This window comes from Triticum urartu, chromosome 2 (assembly GCF_003073215.2).
Source record: "Triticum urartu cultivar G1812 chromosome 2, Tu2.1, whole genome shotgun sequence".
Classification (NCBI taxonomy): domain Eukaryota; kingdom Viridiplantae; phylum Streptophyta; class Magnoliopsida; order Poales; family Poaceae; genus Triticum; species Triticum urartu.
Window position 1 is genome coordinate 473153954 of NC_053023.1, and position 9548 is coordinate 473163501.

Consider the following 9548-nt stretch of genomic DNA (forward strand, 5'->3'; position numbering starts at 1 on the left):
GATCGGTGTCTTACCTGGAAGTTTCTCAGGTTGGGTGTAACATATGCCGTGCTCGCTGTCGATGGTTGGTATGAACAAATCGATGGGAGACTGAAATCTCGCACGGCCAGCACTCACTTTGGCCTCAAGGTGCTCGATCAGCTCCTGATCCGTGGGATCGAACTTGACGCCAGCCGGCAGCACGGGCCAATCCTTCTTCGACTTGCATCGGTAATTCCAGTTATATGGTACTCAATGTATGATCAATCGACTGTTTTAAGTGAATGATGAAAGATTTCGACAGATAAGTGGTACTCCAAATCTGAAGTCCAGAATACCCAAACACGCCACCGGGATTCTTGTGTCACCTCACGCGCAGCGTGTTGTCACGTCAATTCAATGTGTGGACATGATGAATAATTTGACCGACGTATACTAGTACTGCTACTGTACTACTTACTAGTCGTATTTAGTGTCACAATTTATACATAGGTTTAACTAACAAGTATGCACTTGACGCCTAACTGATATATATGGCTTCTGCACTTCATCTCCATCATCATTATCAGTACATCCTATGCAGGTGAGTTAGGATGCACTTGATCCTAGGAAGGTATCTATCCTTCAAACCAGAGGAGTGCTTCAAACTAACAACAGTACATAATATCCAACAAAAGAGGGTCGTGCTACAGCAGCAGAATACATGGCTCAGTCTAGATATCATCACGAATCAAGTTGTGCATATTTGCTATTGGCATGAACCACATCACTGCATGTCGGGTTTGCAAAAGCCATCCATCGCATGGAAGCTTGATGCCTTTCACACACTGAAGATTATCTGGCAACAAGTTGTGTCGACGAATATATGGATATGGTGATTCATGAAACCCATGGTATGATGTGTAAACACAGCCCCCCCCCACGCGCGAATGGAAGTTGGATAGCACAGTAATCATCGCCGGTGATATGACCGATGATTGGTTGGATGATCAGATAATTGAGCCCGAGGAACAAGGAGTGGTTGCCAAGGCTGTAAACCCGCCTCCAGTTGAATACTCCTGACCCAACGGAGCTAGGATCTTTCTCGAACATGAAGCAGCCATAGCCATCAATGTTACGAACGCCCCACGCATTGTACTGCATGTGGTTTGATGTAATGGTTTGGTCAATTTGGTACGTGCGAATGAGCATCAAATGATCGCCGTCAGCTGAACGAGCGATAAACCACCACCCATCGGCTAGTATGATTCCAGGTCCTGAAATCATGAAGGCCAACGGATTTGCGTCTGCTGCAACAATTCAAATTGGAGACCAAAAGGACAAAAATAAACAATCATGTTCAGAGTATGTGTGGAATTAAGATTATTATAACAGTGACACATATCATAGACAGAGAATTGCAATGCCGTGGTCATAATCATACCCCAAGTTTAAAAAAAGCCAATAGCTTTTATATTCTAGCAATATGTCATGGTTCAAACATCATGTAACAATGAGAGGAAAATAGCTATGACAGCGCCTACTCATATTCTACCATAGCACTTACTACTACTGTTCTCATATCAACTCTAAGCAATAACATAAGTTGTTATAAAAATCTTGTAAACGAGAGTAACATATAGCAATCATGATGTTATGCTCATAATATGTATTCTAACAATCATTAGATGCCAATTGTTCTCATATCAACTCTAACAATAACATGTGTGGTCATAAAAATCTAGGAAATGAGAGGAACATCTAGCAATGATGTGGTTATAGACATGCTATGCATTCTAAATTTGTAACAAATGAACAGGTAGTCGTATTTATAAGGTAAAGATGAGATGAGATAGAACAATTACACGACGATAGATTCCACCAATATAGGTAGCCAATCTGTGCGTCGACCGCGTAAACGATGCCATCATGCACTATAGCATCAGACAGAAATGTTTCCTCAACAGGATTGATGATGAGCCATAACCATGTATGGCGACCGGATTCCAGATAGACTAATCCCTTGTTGAACAAGGCAATGAGCTTGTAATCCATGTAGTCTTCTGATGGTGTGGGCACTTCACAGATTACAACTTTCTGCAAACAGAGGTCGAGCCAAAAGCTTGATGCGTCTCGTGCGTAGTAGGCAGGAGTGTCCGGCGGGCCACGAGGCTCGATGGCGGCGGTATCCAACGATGGAAGGGTGATCTCTCGCTGGGTGTAGATATCCATGAGACGCCACGGACTACCGGTGTGGTGGATGAGGACGATCCAGTTGGCCTTCATGCCTGCCCAGTAGTGGCCGCGCATGAAGGACAGGTGGACAGGTAGTGGTAGCATGTCGAGGGGCACCACGGCAACCTCCGTAGGATCGCCAAGTCGGTGTTTGGGCCACCTACGAGGATCGGGCATCAGCAAGCAGGGTGTCTTGAAAAGAGCCGGTCGGTTGCAGACGAGTAGACAGTACAAAGACACCGAGCATGCGGCCAGACGGACGATGCTGAGTAGGTCCATACGACTACAGATCTGCTCCAAGAGAACATCGAGGAGGGAATTCCAATCGCGGCTCTGCGTGTCAGTCGGTTCTGCCATTGGGGTTTTTGGTGCCTGCGAACCAGCGGGAAGTGGATTCGGGCGGGCGAGCGAAGAATCTTCTCCTCGTGTGGCCGAGCAGTGAGCGGGGGGGATATGGTACGCGCGAGCTACCAAGGAAAATGGCGCGGGCGGGCGAGTAGTGAGCGGGGGTAAATGGTGTGTGGCCGGCGATGGGGAAGAGAGGAGGAAGAAGAAGAGACTAGTTGAATAGTTCTCTCTGACCGAGATGGGGAATAAATGGATCGCGAGGACTTCCTTTCTACAGTATCCCTATGCCTCTACGCTCACTTCACTCATTTTGCTCCATACCTAGTCACTTGTTGAAATCTGTAGAAAGACAAATACTCCGTATTTGGGAACAGAGGGAGGCTTTTACTCCGTACTATTTGGGAACAGAGGGAGTATCACCATATGGAGGGAACAAAGGAAGCTTGAAATATGAACATGTCAATGGGAGGGAGTAAGCCCCATGCATGCATGCATGCAACATGCAACACGCACACGTACACATGGACGCACGCAACACTCACACACCCATGCGGCACATAGCACACGACGCAACACACACGCTCACGCTCAAGTGCTCAACCTACTCCCTACGTCCGTGAGAGACTATACATTTAGAGATTTACACATTGACCAGGGCATAATTAACTCCCAAAAGTAGCAGACTTATGTGTGCATGCGACCGTTGAGATAAGAAGATTAAATGAAGGCCGTTGCATGCTGTAATTAAGGATAGACATGTAGCCTATACCTACAGCACAAGTTGGTGCATTAGTCAATCAATATTGATTTAGATTAAAGGCTAAACACATTGGAAGTGTAGATGTACATCATGTAGTACACTCTTTGTTGGAATACCGAGGGAGGACATCTGCATGCACTCACATACACAGCCAGGGCGGTTCGCGCGCAAGGGTTGGACTCGTGTCGCACCTGCGTAAAGTTTTGTTTAACTGATTTCTTTGCTCTGCCAACTAAAAGTTGGGACCCAGAAACTAGGTGACAATTTAACCAGTCAACAAAGTGCCACGTCGACTATGTGGCCGGCCAGTAGGGTGCAATACGGTGCTCTACGATGAGCTAGTGATCGCATAATTGCCGCAAAACTATATATAGTGACTGTAAAGAGCGTACTGTTACATACGTTGACCGCCAGTGTATTTTTCTCGTTTCAAATTAAGCCATATTAATCGGAAAGGACGCAGTATGGACTACTACTACTAGTACTGCTTTGATGTGTCCCGTCAACTCGCCGAACACAGAGAATCTTGCTTACTACGCCTCTCCCTCGCCCATGCGCGCGGTGGTTCGTAGGACGAGGAGAGGGTTTTGACTACAGTGCCCTCTCCCTCTCCCTCTCCCTCGCCCTCGCCCTCGCGGGACGTGCATCAGTTCAATCGGTGTCAGATTGCCAGAAGCATATTGTACTGTAGTGTCATCATTGTTGGACCTTCCGAAGAGGCGAAGAGCCAAGTGCAAGGTTCACACGAGTACGAACTGTTGAACCTCCCGAAGAGGAAAAGAGCCAAGCGCAAGGTTTTATAGGAGTTGTCGTCCTAGTAGGAGTGTACTAGTACAACTATAGCGAACGATGCTACTGTATGATGCCGCCACGTCACGTATATCCAAAGTTGTGCCACCTTTTTTTCTCAAAGAGCATGTTGGAGCCCGTGCAACAACCACACAAGTTGCATGTACACATAACACATTTAATAGTAATAAATTCTAAAGGACAAATGTCAGTATGCCACACAAGTTCATCTCCAACTCATGTGATAAATTTGTGCACGACTAGTCTACATATAGTCACAGCGCTACCATTCACAATTACTGTACTCCACTTACATGTTATAGATGGGCTACATGTCCTCCTCCAGGTTCCAGTCCTAGGTGTTCTTCATGGATGGCACGATCCATAGCGGTGGGCAACGGGAATCATTATCACAGCTTTCTAGTCCGATTCCACACGATGGAGACTCATCCAAGCTGAAGCGGCATAAATCAGGGATAGCGTGTCCCAGCATGTCGTTCATCCGGCGGTGCGCACTGAAGACACAACCATGCTTCATGAACGGCAGGCCCTCCGTGTCGTGCACGGAAGGTGGCATCCGCTTCACAATGGGGTAGCTGTCCCCGATGAAAAGCGAGTACTCTCCAAGAGTGTTCCTCGGCACCCACGTAGCATCACGGGGGTCGAACTCGGCGCCGTTCATCTGGTACACGCGACATCCCAGATCTGGACACATGGTGACATACATAGTCAAGGTCCATGCATGATAATGTTGTGCTAAAATGTGGCGGTCAGTAATACTATGCAGCAAATAGTACTACTCCGGTATAGAGGAAGTAAAATAACTGGCTTATTATATATAGCCACTCTTGGCTACATGGATGAGATAGTAAGACATGGAAAAACAAAAATGGTGGCAGCTAGTGGGTTCAAGTCTTCAAGGGCCTAGCTAGCTATACGCTTCCTCCAAGGTAAAAAGTACTCCTACTAGTACTACAAAGTATAGTACTAGTACAACAATGAAAGAGAAGGCGAGAGGGTTAAAAATGGAATACCTGGGTAGATGGTGACGGTCCGGTCGTGGTAGATTATGTGACCATGTTGCACATCCGTGGTACCATGGGTAATGACTGCTAAGATAGTTGATCCCGATATGCCAAAGTCAGCTACAAGGTTCCAGGTTAGACCGAATCGCGGATGCAAATGCACATCCAGGATCGGCGATCTTATTTTGATCGGGGGATGACTGGTCCCTGCAAAATAATGGAGTACCGTTAGGGATGCAAATGATGGTTTGTGCATTCCGTTTGTAATCTCCCGTACCGTAGGATGTCAACCAGATGAAACAAGTACCCTAGCTTGTCACCACGAAGATGCGGCCTAGATGGCGCACGGCGTCTTCGAACGTGTAGGGGTACAAATCTGACGCCGCCAACATGCGCCAGCCTCTGCCGTTACTACCTCCTGCATTGATGGCAATCCTTATGTCGAACACCGCGAGGAGATAGTAATCGCTGTAGCCGCGTCGCTTTGTCGGCGGGTCCGCAATTGCTATCTTCTTCAATCTCATGTAGGCATCATCATACGTATTCTTGCCTAGCCAATCCGAAAGGCCGATCCCAATGGTGGAGAAGGGGTCTACCGGAACGGCCGCACTGCTGTGGATGTTGTGCAAAATGATGGTGGTATCCGGCTGGGGGTATGCAAGCCAATCTTCGTTGGCACCGACCCAGACCTATATATAAGACGGTGGTTAGCGGAGAAATTACGGGATGGAAATGGAATAACTAAGTACTACATGATCAAACTCCATTACTAACCTGCTCATCGGACAAAATCCGACTACCTCTCAACGTCGGCAACTCTAGCGGAGTCAACATGCAACCATGGCCAGGGAGCGGTGGACTGTTCGAAGGATTGTCCCATAGAAGAACCTTCTCCTCGAGGATGCATGGAAGACCAACAAGCATGGCCTGTTTAAGCAGCATCTTGAAAAAGTTGGTGCAGGAAGCACCGAGTCTTGCGGCGATGAGGACGTCGGAGCGGCGTGCGATTTCTCCCACAGGATCGTCGTCCAAGGTCTCCCATCTCCGACGAGGAGGAGAACCGCCTGGCGAATCCATGGGAGCAGCGACGAACTGCCTTCTCTTCGGGGGGAGGGGAACTGGCGAGGAGGAGATAAGAGCGTAGTAACCGCAGGGCCTCGTCCCTTCCAACTGTAGATCGTTCCTCAGTGAAGGGGTGAGGCTATTATTTACTACTAGTACTCCCTCCGATTCTTTTCACTCTACGCATAAGAGCAGACCCGGATACCAAGGCAGGGGCTCGCTGCATGCTTTCTGGACGGAAATACCCCTGGCGCATGGATGGGAGGAGTTAGCAGCTATAAATGCCCCATGCAGCCCATTGGCTATCCGCCCGCGTTCTCCTCTCTCTGCATGTTGCATGGATGTATCCCTCTCTCTCACATGACTGCATGCGGTGGTGCTGGCCTATGAGAAGCTCACGTGGAGATAGCAATCTTCTCTCCAGAAGAGATTTTTTTGAAAGAAAGGGATTATGGAACGTTATGGGATTGCATTATACTGTAAATAATAGCACTTGTAAGAAATTTTGTCACTAGGTAGTAGTTTTTGGCGTGGATTAAGAAATTTTGGGTATGTTTTTGCCATTTTTTTACACGCCAACTAGTGTCAAAAAAACGTCTTACATTATGTGACGGAGGAGTACGTACTCGTACTGTAGCAGTACTAGTACTACTTTTCTCAACTAGTAGTGCGATGTACTGTACTTCTAGTCTAGTCTAGTATAGTGCACCAGTTTTGAACTCTTGAATCTCAGGGCCAAGGAGCTACAGTTGGAAGTGGAGGGTACTACTGTTCTCTAGAACCATCATTGTACTATCAATGCAGGGGAAGTACACCTGCGTAGTGGCCTAGTGGGTACTCTCGGTACTCCATTCAGCCGCTCCTCTCACGCACACACTAGCAGACTGTTTATCAGCAACGGGGGCAGAACATTTGAGTTATTTGATATAGCGAGACTAGGCTTTTCACTTCCATTTGTGGAGGTGTAATGGATCTCGTCGAACTTTGTTAGTAGTTCCTTCTTTATGAATGAGATGAAGCAAAGCTTTTGCCTCCGTTTCAAAAAAACACGGCAAGAGGAATTTCTTTTATAGTAGAGCCGATAACGGAGTGAAGTCCATGCATGCAACGCCACAAGCTACAGAGTAGTAGTAGAGCATTTTACGTACAGAGCCATATTGCACAGTTCCCAATGCCCCACCAGGCTTTTCCGGCTCCTTGGGCTTAATTGGGAGGCGCTAGTTTAAATATGCTACTAGCTGGAAGCTGCAAGCGAGGTGCGGCTAGGGCGAGCATGCGAGCCACGGGATGCTGGGAAGGAAAACCCGTTCACATGGCTAGGCTATCCAGTGCACCCAGATTGTGGGGCCGCATGTCCGTTTGACTTCAAAACTCAAACTACCCGTGTAAAATATTGGCTCGCAGCAAAGTGTAGTAGTACTATTTTTTTAAAAGGTCGTCGTGCGTTCGGCCGGGATCGAACCCACAAAACGAGGTATAAACTCCCGCGACCACTAGTAGTACTCGTTGGAGTACAACGCAACCTAGAATCGCCTTTTGTCGCTAGTAGTACATACATTGTTCCTTACAAGAAACCCCTAAGAGCATGGTTAATAGTATAGCCAGCTGCTGGCTATAAGCCAGTGCCATGTCATCTACAGCCCATCTTATAGCCAACATGTAGTAGTAGTTTATTTCTTATAGCCCACTGACTCAGCTCTATTGTACTTGCTCTAATAATGCAAGAAACCACTAAAATGCCAAGAAACTACTACCACTTGCATACGTGGCAGACTTAAGATAAGACTACCTTATCAACCATTGTACATGCTCTTACCAACAAAAATCCTCGAGTGACCTCCTACCTCCGGCCCGTCCACATAGTCATCCTCGGCCATGGGACGTAGCTACCGCCGCCGGCAGAAGGCGAGGTCAAAACCGCAGGCGGTGCAGAGCCCATGTTGCGGCAGCCCGGATGCCAGCTCCGTCCGGCCCTCGCGGCTGCTAGCTAGCCAAGATAGCTCCGTCCAGCTGCTTGTCTGCAAGGTTTGCTAGCTAGATTGTCAAGGCAACGCGGCGGCTTGCTCGCGCGCGCCACGCTAAGGCCAGCCATCTGGCTCGAGCGAAGGCCAGCGCGGCGGCTTGCTCGCTCGTGAGTCACGCTCGGGCCAGCCTGCCAATCCGTGTGGAGGCCAGCGCGGCGTCCGGCCCGTCCGGCGGAGCGGCGGCCAACTCGCTCATCACTGGCGCCACCGACGAACACGCATCAGTACTGTTTTGAAGTAATGTTTAGGAAAAATAATGATTTGAGGGGGAATAACAGGATAGAAGGTCAGATGTGGGTCCCTCGTGTCAACGGTCAAACAAAATGTGTTGGTTTAAGATGCCTCATCAGCACAGACATGTGGGCCAACCCTGTCATAAATGGGTTTAAACGAACCTAATCGGTAGGAGTACTAGGTAGTTTTTGGCGTGGATTAAGAAATTTTGGGTATGTTTTTGCTATTTTTTGTACAATAGATTCCTCCTAGGGCTGGTTGAAAGTGGTAGTTTTTTGTTAAATACTCTACATATTGTAAGTAGGAGTGAAAGTTAAGCTTTGGAAGCCAATAAGCAAGGCTAGTTACATAGTGCATATGTGTACATGATTGAAAGTAAATATCAACCATGAGTGACTAATATCTTGATGGAAAACTCGAAACTATGGAATACTAGGAAAAGAAATGCATGGTTGGAAATACTAGCAATGTTCATGTCCGTTGCAACGAATCATAATTAGAATAATACTTATTCACAAACTTGGTACAAAACACTCTAATTTTGATATACATATGTCACTAGAGATATATTATGTTTCAATTAGAATATATTCCTTGGGCTGTTTTGGTGAGGTCGGGGAGGGATGTGGTTGGTTTTAAGATACTAATTATGGGTTTTTCTGCAAATTGGTAGACAAGTGGGATGTTGGTGAGAAAAGGCAACAACTTACCTCACAATCGTTAGATGTAGATCTAATGGTCAGAAACGACAGATGGCAGACACACCAGCATCACCAACTTAGTCTTGTGTAGGAGTACTAGCAAGATCCGTGCATTGCACGGAACATCAAGATGCATTTTTTTATAAAACACTTGTTGTGATTGACCCTTGCGGGAGTAATCCCATGTGTAAAAACTAATGATATCTCGAGAAATATGAGATAAGGTGAAGAGGAGTGGGGTGTGGTGGTGGTTGGTGGTCGAACTGAGCGGAGGCATGGGGATTGACGACGCCGGCAGCGGCCACCAGGCCAGTTTGTTCCAGAGGCTTCCTTTCTTAATTTCTCAACAATGAGGTTTGTTGGAGATAAGGATGAACGAGGGAAGGCCTTGTCTGCAAATGTGGAGAGGGGT